Source organism: Carassius auratus, chromosome 41 (genome assembly GCF_003368295.1).
Source record: "Carassius auratus strain Wakin chromosome 41, ASM336829v1, whole genome shotgun sequence".
In the NCBI taxonomy this organism is placed as follows: domain Eukaryota; kingdom Metazoa; phylum Chordata; class Actinopteri; order Cypriniformes; family Cyprinidae; genus Carassius; species Carassius auratus.
Window position 1 is genome coordinate 5,019,511 of NC_039283.1, and position 20,697 is coordinate 5,040,207.

A 20,697-nucleotide genomic window follows, 5' to 3' on the forward strand; every position below is an offset into this window, starting at 1 on the left:
CCGTTTCTCCAGTGGAGAGAGTGAAGAGAGGTGTACGGGAGGAGGGGTGAAGCAGTGGCTGTCTCTCTGTGTTGTTGTTTTGTGTATCAGCGATGTGAGACTTATACAATGATTTCAGGAGAACCAACTTTGTTGAAAAAATGGAGTGCAATCTGTTGAGATTCATCTCGAGCAATTCGAATTTTGGCGTCCTTGTGGCATTTGGCTAAACTTTTTAACATGTTATAGTAAGTAGATCTGTAATCAGTTTGATAAATAATGACAATGTTAATTTTTAATGACCCAAAAAGCGCTTAAAGGGATAGTTCAATCAAAAATGAATATTCTGTCATCATTTACTCACCCTCATGTCGTCCCAAACCTGTATGAGTTGCGTTCTTATGTTGAACATAAAATAATATTGAAGATTTCTGGTAATCAAACAGTTAGTGGTTGCCATTGACTTCAATAGTAGGAGAAAAAAAATACTATGGAAGTCAATGGCAACCACCAACTGTTTGATTACAAGCAATGTTCAATATTATTTTATGTTCAACATAAGAAAGCAACTCATACAGGTTTGGAACAACACGAGGGTGAGTAAATGATGACAGAATTTTCATTTTTGGGTGAACTATCTCTTTAAGTGCCGTAGGCCTATTGCTATGGTTACCTCTCCAGGCCAAAGCGACCAATGTTCGCGAGCGTCGATTTACCGCCAGGTGAAAAGAGGCGCTCTAATTTTTGATCGAACTTTTGTGATTACTAGTTACACACAAAACGTTTATTCTCTTTTAGCTAAATCAAACAAGTCGTTTCAGCTCCTTTGTGGTATGCTAACTATACATCATCGTTAGGCTACTCATATTGCATAATTTTAATCAATATATGCAAAAATAATTATGCACGCCCAGCATCTCAATTAAGATCAGCTTAATTTGCCTTCATTTATTAATGACTGAGTGACAGCAAGCGTGGTCGCTTCTAAGCACTCTCTTTCTTTTAGAAAGCAAACTTTATATTATCCAATTATCAATTCAGCCATGCAAACAAACCCACTCATCCATTTATCTGTCCGCACATCGACATGGTCTTCCTTCATCTCCCTTTCATGTGAATGCTTCCCTAGCATCTATGTTGAATATGAATTTCTTGCTCAATGAATGCTGATTGGCAGTGTGTGTAAATAGTCGTTGCATCATATTGATGTTCTCGCGCTTTTTCTCTTAGACAGCGTTTAATGAAACGATCCAGAGACCTCTCGCGGGAAGGCGCTGTGTCCGGGGTATTGCCGTCCAAACCCAAGGCCGCAGTGTAGGTGGTCAAGGTCATACAAGGTCGCTCACATGAGCCCACTCGTCCTCTTTTTACCAAAGGGCCGGATTGTCAGGGTTGCCGAGTCCAGATCAAATATCGAGTGGTGCCATCATGGTAGAACAAGCAGAGCACAGAACCGCGAAGTGTTGGAGATTACAACAGGCTATTTGTAATGGATGCTCCTGAAGTGGAGTGCTAAATGAGGCCTCAAATATTTATGTTGTTCACTCGAGAGATGTGTCCGGGCCATACTGCCCCGTGTATCATCTCCCACATCGAATACTGACCTTTGACACTGGACACCTTTATTTAAAAATCTGTCAAAATTCGTCAATTATTCGAACGTGCACATAAATCATGGGCTGCAACTGCAGTTTTCAGTGGGCTGGAGATTTAAGCACCATGGACAGCGCACTGCTTTCGCCTAAACCAAAATATCTCACTTTATTTATCATTCAATTTTTAGTCCTTTACTCAGTCTGGTATTTCTCTACTGTTTTACATGTTTACCTAGTCACCAGGACCGCACTGCATGCGTGTCTTGTAGAGCTCGAGCTGAAATTCGTCACGCACGTGTGGAAATTGTAGAATATTTGATATGCACGCGTTTTTGTTTTTTTGCATGTTGTTTCCATCAGAAAATTCATAGCGTGCTTGTAGATGCCCTAGCCGCTCATCAGCGACGTTCGTGGCAAACACTTTTAGAACTTCGCTTGAGGACAATTCCGGCAGCCATCTGTTTCTGGCTGAGGCACGCGCACGGGGCAGGAAGCGCAATTAACAAATTTTGAAGGGGAAAGGTGTTTGTCAGCCAGTAAGGTCGTTGCTGGGAATGTGCACCACTTTATTTATTTTCATTATCGCTCCCACTTTCCTTGAGAGCGAACAGAAGGTAAGAAAACACGTTATTTTCCTGTTCCTTTTTTTCCTTTCCTGGCAAAGTGCCGTGATCCTTGCTTTTGCAATTCCGATTGTCAACACGATACTTTTTCTTATTATCACTCCCTGAAACAAGGTCCACCGTATTTTCCTAGCATTCCTTGGCGCTATTTACCCCATCTGAATTGGACGTTAATAGCTAGTGAAAGTGCTATGTCTGTCTGTCTTTCTGTCTGTCTGTCTGTCTGTCTGTCAGTAAAACATCAGTATAACTGATTAATGAGCATCTCAGTTATATTCAAGGCCCTGTGGTGCAAATATGAAGTCTAGTAAAGTATGAATAGGGATCTGGAGGGAGATAAAGGCGTTCCCACATAGTGGAATATTTGTGGTGCCCTCACAAAACGAGAAGTGAATCAGAGAGAATCACTGCAGAGTAAGTAAAGGAAACCAATACCCCACTGGGTGAAGTAATACAAACAGAGAGCCAGATTATAAGGAGGGGGATGAAGTGACTGAGAATGAGAGAGAGAGAGGGAGAAGGAAGGGATGAATGAAAGGTAATTGCATTAGAAAGTAAAGAAGGCCAGAAGGAAGGAAATGATTAGAGGAAAAGAGACTGATAGCCGATAGAGAGAGAGTGGGAGAGATGGACAGAGAGAGAGAGAGAGAGAGAAAGAGGGTGGAGTGGGGTTGTTCATTTACTCCTTTCATTCAATACACACTGACACTCCCTCAGTGTCAATACAGAGGGTTTTCGTGTCTCCTCTAAGCACACTGTCTAGGTAACTTGTCTCTATTAGTTGTTGTGCTGTATGTCTGAAAGAGTATACTTCGAATGTATTGGTATGTATTAGTATTTTATTTAGTATTATTTGTGTTCTTGAAATTTCACTCAATATATTGGATATTATATATTTAGAAGTAGCATAATCACCTTTAAACTGACTATATATAAAATACATACTGTTATATTTATATACTTTATAATACATATCACATCATACATGTAACAAATTCATGTTAAATCACTTTGCATAATAAATGTATATAGTAAAGACACATACTATATATATATATATATATATATATATATATATATATATATATATATATATATATACACACACACACATGTATATGAAACTTTTACAAATTATTTTGCATATAATACATTTAGAAGTGATTTAGCATAAATTACTTTGTAGGTGTATTACTTGTATATCATTATTAATATTAATATTATTATTATTATTATTTATATCTAAAACCCTAATTTGGTGCATTTTCTTTTAACAAACCATTTAGAATCCCCAAAACATGTTGTAAAAGCATGTGATGATCAAGAAAGACTCAAGACAGACCACTGGCCTCTGACCCTCAACAGTCATTTTCCTCTTCAGCATCATAATCTCACCTCAATCCTACATTTGCATTTGAGGTAATTCATTAATTTTGGCAACTGCGTAGTATGAAATAACAGTAATCCCACCAAGCGCTGAATGTCTTTTCTCTCTGTGTCTTTGCTTCTTCTCGTTCTCCTTTTGTCATTGACCTTTGGACCCCATCTCTGTCTGCATATTGACTGTTGGACTGCGAGTCACTTGAGCTAGCTGTCGATACTTACCTGGTTTACACACCCTGAGAGCTGTGGTCTTCAAGCAGACACGGTGAGAGTAGTGGAAAAGAAACACATGCTGGATGAGCATGAAGAGAGAGAGTCATTTTATTATATAATTTTGTGTCATACAAAAAAAGTGTAAATAAACCACAAATCTCTGTTTATGATTATTCACCAAGGTTTTATGAAAATGTGTAAACTCACAGACATTTGCAGTGACCTTTGCAGTGCGAGCCTTTATACGTCACTTCTACGGTGCACAGCTCTATTCAACGCCTGTTTTACAGTCCACTCCACCTTCTTCATGCTCTACCTCTCACTCTTTCTCTCCCTCTTTCCTTTTTACTCTTTTCATTTCCTTTAATCTCTCACTCCCTCCTCTTTCTCCCTCCCTGTCACTTTGATTTCCCTATCCACTGGCCCGGCTCTCTGTGTGCATGAGTCTGTGCAGGTCTGTAAGTGAGAGCAGGGGGACGGACTGTTAAAATATGTTTGTATTCACAAATGGCTGTTGTTGTTTTGGTCTATACATCTGACAAAAAAAATGATGCACAATTAACATGCATAAATTAAAGTCTGCATCTCACTAAACCTGATTGTGACTGATGTTATGAATTACTAATTATCCTGCCCCATAATGTCACATGTATAGACCAGACTCTCATTCTTGGTCATGCTTTTGTCTCTAGTATGTGAGAATAGCTGAGAAAGAGCCATGCGTGTCTCATTGAATGTATGCATCTATATTAGAGTAGACAGTGTCTGCATGGGCCACAGAAATCCTGGGAGAGAGAAGGACAGAGCATCAGCGTGCGGGTGTTGGGGTGCATGTGTGTGCGTGCATGTGGATGGGGGGAGAGGCAAAGGGTCCCCCTCTTGTAGACAGTTTGACTGATGACATGCATTAAACAGTTAATCTGTCTGATTGAATGTTTGCTTCCTCCAAATTGAAACATTAAACAACAAGGCGAGAAGCGGGAGGGAGGGAGAGGCCGAGTTAAGCCTGGGATACGGCTTCATCTACTCCCCAAATCATGCAAAGAACCGACTGGAATATATAATATCGTCCTGTGAGTGAAGGAGAGCGAGAGCAAGAGGAAGAGGGAGATTGGAAGGGACAGTGCATGTGTGTGTGTTGCAGGAAGGGAAAGGGAATAAGTTAAGGCGAAAGAAGCTGTATAGGAGCAAACAATGAGAATGAAGGGATGGTGAAAGATGAGAAGAATGGTAGTGAAGATGAAGGAAAAGGAGAGGGATTGATATGAAGGATGTGGGATTATACTGAGAAAAAAGAATGCGAGACTTGGAAATTCTGATATTTATCACTTTGTAACCTGAAAGTTTTTGCCCTCCTAGTTTTGTCATAGCATTTCAATCTGTGAAGTGAAGTGATCGCTTCGGATGGACCTCTTTAAATGTCAAAACTCAATTAAACAGTTACAAACAAAAATAGTTAAGTTTTTTTCTACATTATTGTTAGAGTGCCAAGTATGTTGCTAGTCATTCTCTTTTTGCTTTTTACCCCAGTATATATTGTGCATATATAATGCACTGGAGAAATCTACCTGCAAAGCTACAGTACTGTGAAAAGTTTTCAAAAACAATATCATTAATATATTAAACCATTTTTGCTATCCTTTGCCTATAAAACAAATTTTTTCAAAGGTATGTGTTTATAAGACAGTTTTCCATGTATATTTCTCCAAGCATCTTGAAGATGTATACACAGTTTAGTCTCTAATTTTTTTGTTTCTCCATGTAATCCCAGATGGGCTGAATGATGGTGAGATCAGATCTCTCTGTGTGTGGACTCCTTGTGCACACACAAATGTCATTGAAGTGTTACAATTAACTGAAGGTTATGTAATGTAAACTGACACTTTCTACAGGCACACTAAATCCAAAGTTATAACTCAATGTCTGATAAATATATATATATATATATATATATATATATATATATATATATATATATATATATATATATATATATATATATATATATATATATATATATATATATAGCCTTTCACAGACGATTGTATATCAGAAATGTAGAACATAAATATTATTTTTATACTGCATGATTGCAATGTATGAATATACATATATTCACAGCACTCTGTTTAGAATGATGAAATAAATCAAGGGCAGGAGAATCCAGACCCTGAAGTAAATCTGAAAACCAGTTATGATCATTTCCCCCTTAATCCTTGAGGAGTTTATATGTGACTTTTATATACAGTGTATAAGTCTTTTATTCCTTAGGCTACGAATTTGGCCAAATAACAGCCTCTTTTTTCCTTTTCTGTCATCACCTGATCTTTTTTTTTTTTTTTACTTCTATTGTAGCTGGATAATTGCAGAATGCCACACGAGATGACGGATTGAAGACCAGATGAGCCTATGGATGCTCTCACATCAACGAACATGAAAAAGCAGAGCGATCACAACATAAATAGACAGATTGCAGGATGGATGAATTGATAGATCTTTTAGAGAAGGTCAAACTTCTGTGCTCACACTCTCAAACCATCGTGAAAAGAAGAGAAATTGATTGCCGCTCACAAAAGGGTTGAAATGACCAAGAAATTATTTTTCTGGGCAATGAACATTGTGAGTGAGAGAGAGAGGGAGAGAAAGGGGGAAAATACCCAGCCTCTTTGTATGAATTGTCTCAAAAGTAACTATAGTCATCTTCAAGATGTTGCCAGTGTTCTGGTCAAATGGCCTTGACCAGACCAGAGCGGTTTTGAGTTTCGGTACCTCATCTGAAGTTTGTCCTTAAATGTAGCCTTCACATTTTGCCAAAGGAGATAGCCATGATGTCATCATTTCACCTGTCAAGAGTCTGTCAAAGTTACCTTGGAGACAACTGGCACTCGTGGAACCCTAGTGCCCCATGGCACAAGCTTTCGATTGTGGATATCACAGTTCCTCGATTGATGGATGCCTCCAATCCACACTATATTACCCTGCTGGGGTGCCACTGAAGACATCTAACACCCCCCACCCCTTCCCACAGTGTAAATAAAGACATCTAGGGGGAAAAAATGAATGCTTCTTTAATCATATGACGTCTGTGTGCACCAAGCCGTTCAAACGGCGCGCCACTAATGGACTGCTGATGAATAGACAAAGGGAACAACCATCCACAGTGAGCAGAACAAATAGGCCTCCAGCACAAATGGAGATGTAAGTGAACCCACTCACTCACGCTTAGATATGTAGATTGGGGTTCAGTTGATCACACCCTCAGACAGAGATGAATATACGGGCTCGTGAACGAATAAATACGTCGAGCCTTATTGTGAGCTCACTGAAAGGCCATTACCACGAATCCGCATGCTAATCATAATTAATCACTTACTTATTAAGCGTTAATTGCGCTGCGCAAATGTGTCCTCGCCCAGAAATGCCCCGGTATTGAAGTTGCTGGGCCTAGACATGGCAATATTAATTTATTCTTACTTATTAATTTCCCTAATTAAAACAACAAGACCTAGACATATAAGTGTATTCTTTGTGTAATAAATGAGGGTTTTGAAAAGCAAAAGCAAGTCAAGCGTGTCACTGTACAAATCGTAAATCATCTTCTAGGCCGGGGGTTGATTCATTCTCTTCATCATTTCTGAGCCAAACAAACACATTAAGATGGCACCCAAGTCTGTATGCACATCCTTACAAAAAAATAAAAAATCATTTTGATAAACGTTTTTTTCTCCTAATAGAACTTGCTGATCTCTTTCCACTAAAGCTTAATCATCTATCTAATAGGATCAGGATGCATTACTGCTTTGCAGGCCTCTTTGAAACTAACAATACCACTTTTAGGGAGAGTTTGCCACTCATTGGAGCAGAAATTGTTTAATCTAGACCCAAACTGTTGGCATGTTGCTACAGTCTAGTTCTTGGTTGTGGGTTAACTTAATGAGTGTCCACTGGTTCCCCCCCGTCTCGTTTTTCTCCATGCATTTTTATCGGTTTCCTCATTTCTTTTTCTCCATTTCCAAAATGGTCCACCTGAGCGGGCTAAGGGAGGGTGGGGTGCCGTAATAGCGCTAATGCCCAGTAATACGGGCCAGATATTATAATCTAAGCGCTGTCACAACGCGTTAGCCGCCGCAGACTGACGTGTCAATGCTAGTGAACGCAGGTGATATAGCGGGGCAGGAAGCGCGGCCTGGTAATCGTCTAACACAGACACGTTTATTTTGAGTGTCGCTCTCTCCCTCATTCTTCCTCCCTCACATTCACACACAGTCTTTCTCTAGGATTTGAGCGCGTGAAGGCTAACGACCCGTGCGCGCTCCTGCGGTCACGGTGCGGTGCGCGCTTCGTTGGTGATTTATGCGTGTGTGTAATTGAGTGTTAATAAAATGTTGTCCGTAGCGCGTGTAATTGTGTGTTCTAGACTTTCTGTGTGCGAGCGTGGATGTAATTGGGTGTTATCGATGTGGCGTGCGCATCTGTGTGAGTAAGGGTAACTTCGGGCTGGTCGCGCGCGCGTATACATGCCTTTTCTACAGGTTCTGTTCTCGTCTCGTTCTCGTGTTCCATGTGTCTTAGAGCCCTTTACCAGACCGAAGACGACGTATACACTAGAGGGCCTTCTGTGGGTTGTATCAGCACATTTGTATGGCTCAGTCGAAGTCTCTATGCTAACTTTGGCCAACTCATTTAGTTCTGACAACAGAACGATTTGTGACCCTGGACCACAAAACACGTCTTAAGTCGCAGGGGTATATTTGTAGCAATAGCCAAAAAAACATTGTATGGGTCAAAATTATTTGTATGTTATAATACGTTTCTTTTATGACAAAAATCATTAGGATATTGAGTAAAGATCGTGTTCCATGAAGATATTTTCTAAATTTATTACCGTAAATATATCTAAACTTAATTTTTGATTAGCAGTATGCATTGCTATTAACTTCATTTTGACAACTTTAAAGGCAATGTTTTTTGTATTGAGTCGGACTCGCAATCGAAGGGTTGTGAGTTCGAGTCTCAGGTTGGCAGGAATTGTAGGTGGGGGAGTGCATGTACAGTGCTCTCTCCACCTTCAATACCACGACTTAGGTGCCCTTGAGCAAGGAACTGAACCCCCAACTGCTCCCCAGGTGCCGCAGCATAAATGGCTGTCCACTGCTCCCTTAAAAAATCTGCTCTGCTCTGTGTGTTCACGGTGTGTGTGTGTTCACTGATGTGTGTGTGTGCACTTTGGATGGGTTAAAAGCAGAGCACGAATTCTGAGTATGGGTCACCATACTTGGCCGTATGTCATGTCACGTCAGCTGAATATCAGTGCAGTTGTGTGAATCGACTGTAGTGCTGTGCAGTGTGCTGATATTCATTAGGCCTACTGCAGAATTAATGTGATATCGTTGTTAATATAACTTCATTTCCACATTTCATATATAAAAAAGGTGGTGTTTTTATTCTCTGCAAACAAAATGATTTCCAAATGAAGCCAAAATGACTAAAATGCAGTCAGTAACAGCAAAGTGGAGTGGAGTGACAAAAATTTCCACTCACCCACTCAAAGCATTCAGTCTGCTCCAGTTCCACTCCTGGATTTACATTTCTCCACTTGTAAGAAAAAAAAAAAACACTCTGTGAGTGATCCTGGACTAACTATGATCTTGCTCCACTCACATAGTCTGGTCTGAAAACACTGTTAGATTTACGGCTCAAATTATAAGATTGAAGCCAACTTGTTAGAATTGTTATATTTTATTTAATTTGTTAGAAATATGTGAAAAAGTGTACAGTTTGAAGTTATTATTCACACATTTAAATACTATTTATTAACTCACTAATCAAACAGTTGTTTTTGCAGTACTTGTTATGGTGATCACAGTAAGTGGTTCTAAGTGACTGCTTTTCAACTCTGTGTCTTAAAGTCAACCTCATAAAAGCCAGCTTTTTAAAGCTACCACCACTACTTTAAATCTGTTAAAGGGATAGTATAAAAATGTTTTTTTTTTTTAAATTCATCCTCATGTCACACACTTGTACTATATTGAAAAATACATTCTAATGAATGTTCAAACAAAACCATGTCTGGTCCCAGATTGCATTCAAGTATGCAGATAATAGTGTACATTGCAAGATAATAATGTACTATATTTTCTAATTTGTAGAAGAAAACATTGTCAAATTTGCCCCAATATTTAATAGATAAAAATGCAAGATGCAGGAAATATATAGAACACAATGACTCATGGATGTTGCAGATGGGTGCATGTGCAAACTAGTATGTTACAAAGTTTGTGAGAGAGGATAAAAAAGAGCTTTGTGCTGTGATTGTGGGGTGTTTGTGTGACGCAGCGGTATACAGTATAATACAGTATACCAAATTGTGCTAAAAAGAGAACATCTGATTGGCTAAAGAATTTGACTATATCCAGTCATTTCTATTAAATATAAAATATATTATTATATTATAGTTATAGTTTTATTATTATAGTTTTTTTTACAATTTGTGTTTTGTCCTATATATTTTAAAGACTCATGAAATGTATGATGTATTTTGTGCGCATCTGAAGTAGAACATAACAGAACATACAGGTGCAGGTTAGTTGGTTTTGTGTGTGTGTGTGTTTGTTAAAGAGTGTGCATGGTTTGGGGCCTGTTTAATTGATGTGGGCTGAGCATCGATCCCCCCCGCCTGGCCTAATGAAGGCCTGATTGGTTTGTGAGGGCTGGCTGGTTCTGCTCAGCTGCCTGGGCGGCCCGTACTAATCCACAGCACAGCGCATTAACACACTCAATCCACCATCACTCTCTTTTGCCCCATCCCAATCTTCCTTTCTTAGATTCTTTTCTAAGCTGCCTATTCATTCTTTTTTTTCTCTCTTTAACCTTTTTTCCCGAAAGTATTTTTTTTTCCATTTCAAAAAGTTTTACAACTATAGAAATGAATTGTACTTTTGACAACTAAATTTAATATGATGTAAAGCTCAATTTTAAGGCAGAAACAAAAATGCCTTTGTATTGACCTCTGTTAATCACATGACCAGCTGAATACTGCTCTGAATACTGAATTTTTTTATTTATTATGTAATGTTATAATAAATTATAATGGCAGTAACTGATCTGTACCATACCATATTATTTTATGTTCTACAGAAACATAATTTCCAACAACTCTGTGAACTACAAGAAGAAGCAGCCTACTGCTATTGACAAAAATCTCCCAGGGACTGAAGGTTCTTTGGTTTCCCAACATGCACTGCAGGTTTGAGTTCTTCCTCACAGTGTTTACATGATGCTGAGTTTCATATTTGCCACAAATTGCCAGTCAGGACAGTTGAGAGACTTTACTGATGCAACACACAATATGTAAATATGTAGGATATGTACATTTTATCATTTAATAACACTATAATAGGATAATTGGTGTTAATTTGATTGGTTATCATTTTGTTGCAAATTAAATAAATGCATAAATACAATACATTAAACACACACTATTGTTCAAATATTTGAGGTTGGTAAGATATATATTTTAAAGTTTTAAAATGTAATTTGCTCCAGTGATGTAAAGCTGAATTTTCAGCAGCCATTTGGTGCTCAAGAAACATTTCTTATTATTATCAGTTGAGAACAGATGTGCTGCTTAATATTTTTGTGAAAACTGTGATACATTCTTTTCAGGATGGTTCAGACTTTATTTGAAAAATAAACAGTCATTTCAAATCAATTTGATGCATCCTTTCTGAATAAACGTATTAATTTCTTTAAAAAAACATTTTTATTTTACATTTACATTTTAAATCTTTTTTTTAATTTTTTTTTATAAGATTTATCTCCTGTTTAAAAATATTAAATATCTTTTATATATTGCAAGGGCTAGGTAACTTTTTGAGCACAACTTTCTGTTTTAGTGTGTATTATCTGATTTATCTGATGTTCATGTGAAGTTATATTCCCCCTCACTGTTGATATCATAATTTGTTGTCACACATAATGCTTTTTGTCAGGTACACATCTGTTCTCATAAATCTCATAGTGGATTCACACTGTTAAAGAAGCTGACAGCCCAGTTACAGAAAGCTGGTGGCAGATCTTGGGGATTGGTGGCCGTGATATGGTTTCCACATCAGACTGACTCACAAAATTTGTCAAAGCAATCTCCCTGGTGCTTTCCTCTCTAGAGGTGTCTCAGTTTTGCCACTTCACTGGTCAGTAAATTTTGATCCTCCAGCTTTTTCGATGAGTTTTTGCTTTTATCCAGCCTTTCCATTTATATCAGTTCTTTATTTTTGACACTAGCTTTCACTTGTCACTTGTTGATACCGGGGCTCATATCTGATCCAGCAACCCTTAAAAATCCCCTCAACTGAAAATCTGCTAATATTAAATACATATATTACAAAATAATTACAGAAAACTGAAACTTTTAAGCCTGTTATGTTCAGTCACAATGACCTTTGTCAGTTTGCCTGATTGTCATCTCCCAAACACTTATTTATCCACTCTTTAACACTAAATGTAAAGCTTATTTGAACATGTATTTTCAACATTTATCAGCTTGAGTTTTCCTCTTTAAACAAGAAAAGCAATTAAGAAGAGGTTTTATTTGTAATGGTGGACTGCCAAGAGCCAATGTGTTCATTTAGTTATATGAATTCAATAAAATGAAACGGGGAGCAGGTCTAATGCAAACTGCAATGACAACACTAAATCTGCAAACACATTACATGCTGAACATGTGATAGAGTGCCAATGATAATTCTATATATATATACACCAAAGATTATACCAGAGGTATATACTCAAAGGTTGAGATTGTCTTGCATCATGTGTCAGGCACGTGAACAGCTTACAGTAGACTGTTATCATTCATACAGATGGCTGTGATGTGCATGTTAGTGGTTGTGTATGTTGGCCCGTATGAGTGTGTCATTGTGACTGAGTGACAGTTTACTACAAAGACATGCCACACACGTACCCGTCCTGCCTTGTATCTGTGAGTCCACACAGCATATCAACCAAGCTGTGCAATGGCCACCTTTGTTATCTGTCACTCTCTGTCAGTCAACAAGCTGGCAGAAACGCTCTGAATGCTGTACCTGGGCCAGCTTGGCCATCGGTGTAGTGATATTTAAGAGTAAGAATTAGCCACAAGACCAGCTTCAAGGTCATCACATGTGGAAAACTCCACAGATGTTGGACTCTTATTTAGAAAGCCTGGTAGTGTATTGCTGGTGGTCTTAAAGTTGACATGAAATTAATGTATTTTTGCACTTAATCCATGTTGCTGGTCTCATTCTGCACAATACTAATTTTCACCTTCATAATCTTCACTCAAAAAAAAGTGTAGTGCTACATTTTTGTGGGTTTTTTTTCCCCCCACAATATGTTGAGCACAATTTCCGTTTAATTCTGACTTTGAAGGATAGATCAATGACTTTAGTGGTTTATAATTCTGAAAATACTTGAGTGAATAGAGTGTAAATCTGTTCTTCAGCGCTAGCTTATCTGTTGCTGTTTTTTTAAGAAAAAAACACAAACCTTATACAATCACCACACAATTACTGTGCCATTTTCTTTCTGTCAGAGGTGACATGAAAAGCTCTCAGTGGTTTTTAATACTGTTACAACATTCAGTTTCCCCTCAGATGGCACAATAGCAGCTTTAGTGTTCAGTCCTTCAGCAACTTTTTTTGCTTATCATTGCAGTCAATGACTGAGCATATTTGAGTGGATGCTGTCTGAAAGCACCAATAATGTTTTATTGGATTTAGATTGTAAAGCAGAGCAGATATGGCTCTACATCACCTAAGTGTGTTTATAATGTTAGTTTACTGTGGTATAATGCTTAAAAATAAGCTTCAGTGTTTCACTTAAACAACAAGGAGACAGCCACTGATAGAGGTGTGGGTCGTCACAGCTGTCAATCACTCAGAAGTCAGGTTTGTCATTTTAGTCAGTTCTGGTTTCCAAAAACTTTTTTTCACACACACAAACACACTGTCAGATAAGCACTCACTCACACACACACACAGTGCTAAGTGGTGTGTGTTTACAGCTTGTTCATTTCCACTCTGCAACTGTTGGCTAAGAGAGTAGGGGCAAGAGAGGGAGAGAAAAAGCAGGTGATCGGAAGAGAGAGGGAGGGCCGACGGGCAGTGTTTTTGTCCTGAAGAGAAATAGCCCTCTAGCTTGTAATTGGAGGCAGAGAAAGAGAAAGAAGAGGGAGGGAGCGACAGCAGAAATTGCTTGGCTGGGGCTGTGTGGGATGATAGTGTTTTTGACAGGTAAATAAGGCTGTGATTGTCGACAGTTACACTGCACCTTTCTGACCCCCACACACACTGGCCTCCTCCATCTATATTTCACTCTGACACGCGTGCTGACTGCCCCTCTCTCTTTCTCCTTCTCTCTGTCCCCCTCTATTCCTTTCTGTCTTGTAATCCCTCAATCCTCTTTTCTAGTTCTTCCTTTACTTGCGCTTTTATTGTGTTTCTTTATACGCAAACCCCAGGATACAGCACATGGAAGCTCTCATCTTACATTTTAAACTGATTTACAAAAACAAATTCACTTGTACACCATCACGCAATGCGCAGAATGACTTTTTTGTAGGTCTAGAATTCATGAAAACTTCATACCACTTCATGAAAATAGCTAATGCAAAATGATAACCAAAGCTTTATGATACAATCATCACAATATTCTGCAGTGCTCAGGTTATTTCATGTTGATTGACAGACAGACAGACAGACAGATAGATAGATAGATAGATAGATAGATAGATAGATAGATAGATAGATAGATAGATAGATAGATAGATAGATAGATAGATAGATCATATTGTTTTCTCTTCTCTGTGCAACCCCTGATATCTCTTCTTCCCTTTTTCCCTTCTTCCATCCCTTCCCATCCTCTTTTATCAAGTCAACAACCGTCTCTCCCCCTCCCGCTCTGTTCTGCCCTTGCCTCCCTCCCTCTCTGTTCTGCCCTTGCCTCCCTCCCTCTCTCTCTCTACCTCTCTCACTTCAATCTCAAGTGTTTTCAATTTTATTCTAGAGTGGAATTAACTACCCCCGATGTCAAATTGCCGACGAAATCGATAATAATATCTTTACAAAAGAGGATATTCCAGTCTCTCGCGTCGGCTTTTGAAAAATGGAAAATTTAGCCGAGATTGATTCATTAGTTGACACGTTATAGGACGGTATAAGTATTGATCGCGGCCTGTCATGTCCCATCTCGGCTAATCGAAGCTGAGGCGCTCTGTCGATGGGCGCATTTTTCATAATTCCAACGCCGGGAGAGAGACTAGCCGACGGAGGAGACTGCAAGGCACTGAGAAAAGGAGAGAGTGTATGGGGCGAAGGGGGGCAAAAAGAAAGATAGACGGAGAAGAGATGGCTGTGGGGAAATAGGCAGGGGGCAAAGAGGGGATAAGTGAGAAATAGAGTGAAAAAGAGGTATGGGGTAAAAGGGAAAAAACACGAGCCGCGTAATTTTTTTTCAAGCATTTACGGAAAAGCCCCACAGCTGACAGGGTGAGCTGGGGGTGTTTAGGGGGAAAGGCAATTTTAATAGTGCAGGTATTGGGGCGTAAATAATTAATGCATTAACTAATTAAATACAAAACGATGCGAAAACGAGATGGGATGGAGAACACGACAGGAAAGAGAGTGACGGCCACTCGTGCACCTCTCGAGAAGGATGGGGTTTAATAGCAGGAGCTGAGGCTTGGAGGTGTGAAAATGGTAAGATCGGATGAGAAGGCTGAGTGAACGGTGGGGGGAAATAAATAGAAATCGAATGGTTTGAGTTCGGGAAAGAAGTTCTGAGGCGGAAAAAAATATATATAGGGAGAGTGAAAGGCGATGACGTTGATTGAGAAACTTTTGATAGTTGTTCAGCCTGAAAAGTTGTTTTAAAGGGCCCCCGTCTCACCTCTTATGTGTGGGTCACTCAGATTACCACAGATCGGCCATTTCAGCTCCGATCACTGTAATGCATCTGCTCTTAAGGTTTTTTTTTTCTTTGGTTATAAAGTACAACGTTTTTTTGTGAGCTTTTAAGACGAGGAGGATGCAACTGGATAAGAGAACAAACCTCTAGACCTCATCACTTTGACGGCGTTCTTTAAGGTGTACTCAGTCTTTTTCTTCTCAATAACAAAAAAAAAAAGTTTTAGAAAAAGAAATAAGGGCACATTTATCTATTAAAATCGTCTTAAAATTATGTATTCTCAAATGAACGAGATCCAATAATATCAGTAGCCTAAAAAAAAGCTGTTTTACTTTACATAGATCTTATGATTATCTCCACAATGCCCTTGTCATCAGAATTTTTTTCTTAGGCCTTTTCATCATGGTGAAAAGTTTTGGCTGCTTGAGTGTCAGTATAAGTCTCTATTAATTGGATTGCGCAACACAGAAAATATGGGTGCATTTTTAAAAATATGTTTAAAATATGTTTATATATAAAGCAGATATTTGATCCTGGCTTGCACCTCTCATTACTGTAATGTTGTCACAGATCTTAGGTCATATTTATATGCTTATACCACCAGACAGAGAGGGGAAACCTTTCAATTGATCATGCATGTCCACTCTATCCTATTACGGTCTTCCATTATTCAATTAAGCTTGTGATTTCTGGCCAAACTCTGGACTGGAGCAGATGTTAGATGCGGAATGAACTCCTTTATCAAAAAAAGCCCACTAAGCATATATGTCGTTGACACCTCAAATTGTTAGAATTTATTTATTTTTTATTTTTTGTGGATGGGGGGTTATATTAACAGATTGCATGGTCTTCAAACATTTATTAAACTGACAACAGTTTGGAAGCAGTTAAGGTAAAGAAAAAAGATTATTGTTAAATTAATTTGGATATTAATTAAGCCACTGAAGACCAAAAATAATGAGTGGATGAGTTAAGGCAGATAGAAGTGATGGATTCGGATTATATTCAAGAGAGGGATGGTGAAAGAAGAGAGTGTAGATGTGTGCGGTGGATGGAGAAACGGAGGGGGTGAGTGGTCTTGGTACTTGGCAGTCTCTGAGTATCTCAGGTTCTCTCCGGCCGAGGAAAGCGGTCGATATTTAATTGTTATTGCTAGCATGGAACGTACGGAAGCGGTGCCTGTACGAAAATTTCTCATTTATTTGGTATTCTTGTTTTCTCTTTTTCACTCTCTCTCTCTCCCCCTTGCAGAGAGTTGGAGATGTGGGGGGTGGGGGTATTTAGACATTTGTGATTCAAAAGAAAGTGGGCACAGAGGGGAAAAGCGGGAAATATAGCTACTCTTCTTTCACCTAGTAAGGTTAGTTTTCTTCCTTAAGCCTGCTGCAGCAGCCTATTCCACGCAAGCAAGACGTCCTTTGACTTGCCCAGTTGTCCTTCACCCCCACCTGTCCAAAATGAAAAATCCTTTTCCATCAAACGTCCAACCAAATATTATCTACCCTCTGTTCCGAAAGATCGAAACTTATTTAGGGCGACGGGATTCGCCATATGTTTTCAAATTTCATTCCTCCATGAACTTTGTTTCCCCCGACTTTAGACAAAATTATAACCCGATCGATGCTCTATCTGCCCACTGTCTGCATATATTTTCCGCGGCGCTCTCCGTTTTTGCTCTCAGTCGCCGGTCAATTTTCTGACCCTTTAGCGCGAGACCAGGTGCAGACTAGCGAACGCTCCCAAACCGCGATTAGTTTAGCTTTAGGGAATGTACCCCAGACACTTTGCCTCCTCCATCCCCCTTTGACCTATCTTCTCGGTCCTCCCTGACATGTCCCCCTTTCTCCTCCTCTGTTCACCGGTGCGCTCCAGCTCGTCGTAGGCTACATCAGCGCGCGACTCCTTGTGTGCAGTTCAGTTTGAGCTCACTCTTTCCAACACATCCTGCACACTTTGCAGGCGGACTTGCGAGGGACTAGAGAAACCTATGGGGTGGGCGTAATTTTCTTTCATTACCAAATCCGTGATCCTAAAGGAATCTCGTTTATTTATTTTTTGTTTTGTTTACGTTTGTGTTTTGTCTCGTGCTCACTCGTCGCACTTTATCAGCCGTATGACAATATGTTGCCTCATTGTGAACGGTAATTCGGAGAGGCAAAACACAACTTAATGCACAAGTAGGTTTTCTGTGGTTTCCAGTCGCGGTGGTGGTTTGCAGACATTGCTACCCACGGGACCCCGGACAACCAAGTGTTAAGTCGATGTGAATGCGCAGCGGCAGGTGAGTAAAGCTCTTTACTTTTTGACTGTAGACTCTGAGTTCAGTCGCGGCTTCAAACCACAAAACGTTCATTTACAGGATGAAAAAGTACAGGCTGTCCGTACTGAATGACTGCGAGAGCGAAACAGGATGCTGGCACCTTGCGTGTCTGTGAATTTGCCCCTGCTGCAGACAGCATTTTACTTTTCATGACAATGATTAGAAAAACGTGTCACATTACGCAGTGTGGTGTTTTATAGCCGCGGGGCGCGTAGCGGCGCGATGGAAAGGGTGAGAAAGGAAGGGGATTTGAAAGGTGAGGCACGGTACACCTGCACTCGCTTTACTGGTGATTATTCCTTGTGCTCACTGGTCGGTGTCATGTTTTGAACCTTTAGTTTAGTGCTGGACTAAATCTTTATTCAAGGTTTAATCAAAACACTTTCCTTTGCATTATTCTAACAAACAAGATCATATGCAATGAGGACGTTTAGTATTTTGCACCTAAATGTAATATTTTATTTCATTTATGTATCTTGTGCAAAGATTGCACGTTGAATAGATTTTTCTTGAAACTTTGAACGCTTATGGAGGCCAAAATGCTGTTTTTAAACACTTTTTCGCTTTCACTTCACTAGCAGTCAGGCCTTCAAGCAACAATCAGTCATTTGACAAATCCACAAAGTATACAACACTATGCGTTTCTACTTTCTGAATGGCAATATGACTGATGACTGACACATCTTTAGAAGATGTCATTAAGTCTTGTAGTGTACATGTGGCAGTTATTTGTTGATATGGCAGGGCTATTCAAATCTTGCCCTGGAGGAGCAGTGCACTGCAGAGTTTAGCTCCAACCCTGATCAAACTCACCTACCTGTGATTTTCTAATGATCCCAAAGACATTGATTTACAGGCTGAGGTGTGTTTGATCAGGGTTGGAGCTAAAGTGCACTGGCCCTCCAGGGCAAGATTTGAATAGCCCTGATGTATGGAGTCAACCAATGTTGTGTATAACTCTCGTTAGGCATGATGGGAAATGTAGTTTAGCCTCTCCCAGAGTTCGGTTCAGACACACAAGCATGTCTGCTAAGCTTATAAAGCCCAAATTTATGGAGGATATAACAGACAAATTACTGCTCCAGTGAGGATAAAACACTCATAATGCTTTACTTGAATATGCCCTTCTCCCCCATTTATTGCAGTGATGACAGCACACTGCTCTACAGTCAATGACCACATCATTCCTCATTCCTTTTATAGCTTTGAGACATTTATGGGCTTCCAGAGGGTTTAAGTAAGAGTTAACGAAAATCAGGATAGTGGTTTTATTCAGCAGCTGGGTGCTTTAAGTGATATCTATGCAGTGGACTTAAAACAGTAATGGTCAGATTTGGCACTTAAGGCTGGTTTAATTGATTGGACAACAGATTGAGTACTTTGGTAAGAGTCGTGGACGTTTGTTAGTTTAAGAACTAGTAGGTTTTCAGTTTCAAGATTCATTAAAATATTATGTACAGCAAGATGTAGGAGTAAGGATACCCCTATATAACAAAACTTTATTTTCAATGTTCATTCCATTTTCACATTGGATAAATATCATGGCAATGTTAAAAATGCATATGCAGCTAAGTCAAATCCCCCTCTGTCCAACTTTGATCATAATGTTGTACATATGATTCCTTCTTATAGGTCAGTTTTCAAGACATGTTAACCAGAGTGCAAAGCACTTTGCCCAATACAAATTTCCTTTCGGGGATAAATAAAGTTTATTCTTATCCTTAATATTAAAGTTCAAAGTAAAAGCACAACATTTTTCATTGCAGTCTACCCTTCCTCCCTTTCTTTACTCCCACTTAACCCCATATTTCACAGCTGAACTGAAGCTAATTTAACCCAAGTTAGCCACACACAGCTCTATCCACTCGAGAAGCATGCCTAATTACCCTCAATTAAATCACTTAGCAAACAAGAAAATTACTTTGATATGAAATAGTGCACATGGAAGCGTGACGAGAACAGACTCTGGTGGGCTGCTGGACTGCACAGATAAGCTGCGAAAGAATTGTTTAGAAGTTTATGGGGGATGTCGTTTTCTTGCTTTGGGCTAATACATAAAAACAAATATCAAATAATGCAATGCTTGAGAGTGTTGTTCTGACATTTAGGGAGTATGAAATTGATTTTATTCCTAGAATGATTTGGTGTATATTTTATTAGGATTCCAATCAAGTAATAGGGTTTAAAATTGAAAAACATAAGAGGAAATTAGTTTTGGGGCCAAATTAACAGGATTAACTTATTAACATGACTGTGATATTAATTACCTCTGATATGATGAAAATGGACTGTTGTTCAACGTTTCAGCTGGGTAATACATGTAAAAGTTTTGGTGGAGCAAGTCTAGTGCCTTCTTAAACCTTGATATGCATTATTTTTAATCATATTCTTTATTTCCAAGATCATGAGTCAATTTGTCCAATAAATATTTTTCCTAAAGTGTATTTAAAACTTTGAGGGAAAAGTACAAGTGTTTTGAATGTGAGGTCTGTCTCTGAGAAGGCAATTGAATCTCTGTTATTTGTAGCTTTCAGTTATTTTTATACTAAAAATATAGGGTTTGGGAGCTATATTTTCTGAATATAAAATATTTAAACTGGCAATATATTACCAATATGAAAATTTAATCCATAAATAAATG

At 39.0% G+C, this 20,697-nt stretch overlaps 1 protein-coding gene across 1 annotated transcript in view; it reads left to right on the plus strand.

Moving 5' to 3' along the window:
• The first annotated feature begins 3,587 nt into the window (after nt 1-3,587).
• Nucleotides 3,588-20,697, plus strand: part of LOC113059873 (ETS translocation variant 3-like protein) — a 52,405-nt gene continuing 35,295 nt past the window's right edge. Inside the window, exons 1-3 of the mRNA XM_026228526.1 lie at nt 3,588-3,845; nt 6,149-6,991; nt 10,931-11,039. The gene's annotated coding sequence lies outside the window, so the exon portion shown is untranslated. The remainder of the gene's footprint in view (nt 3,846-6,148; nt 6,992-10,930; nt 11,040-20,697) is intronic.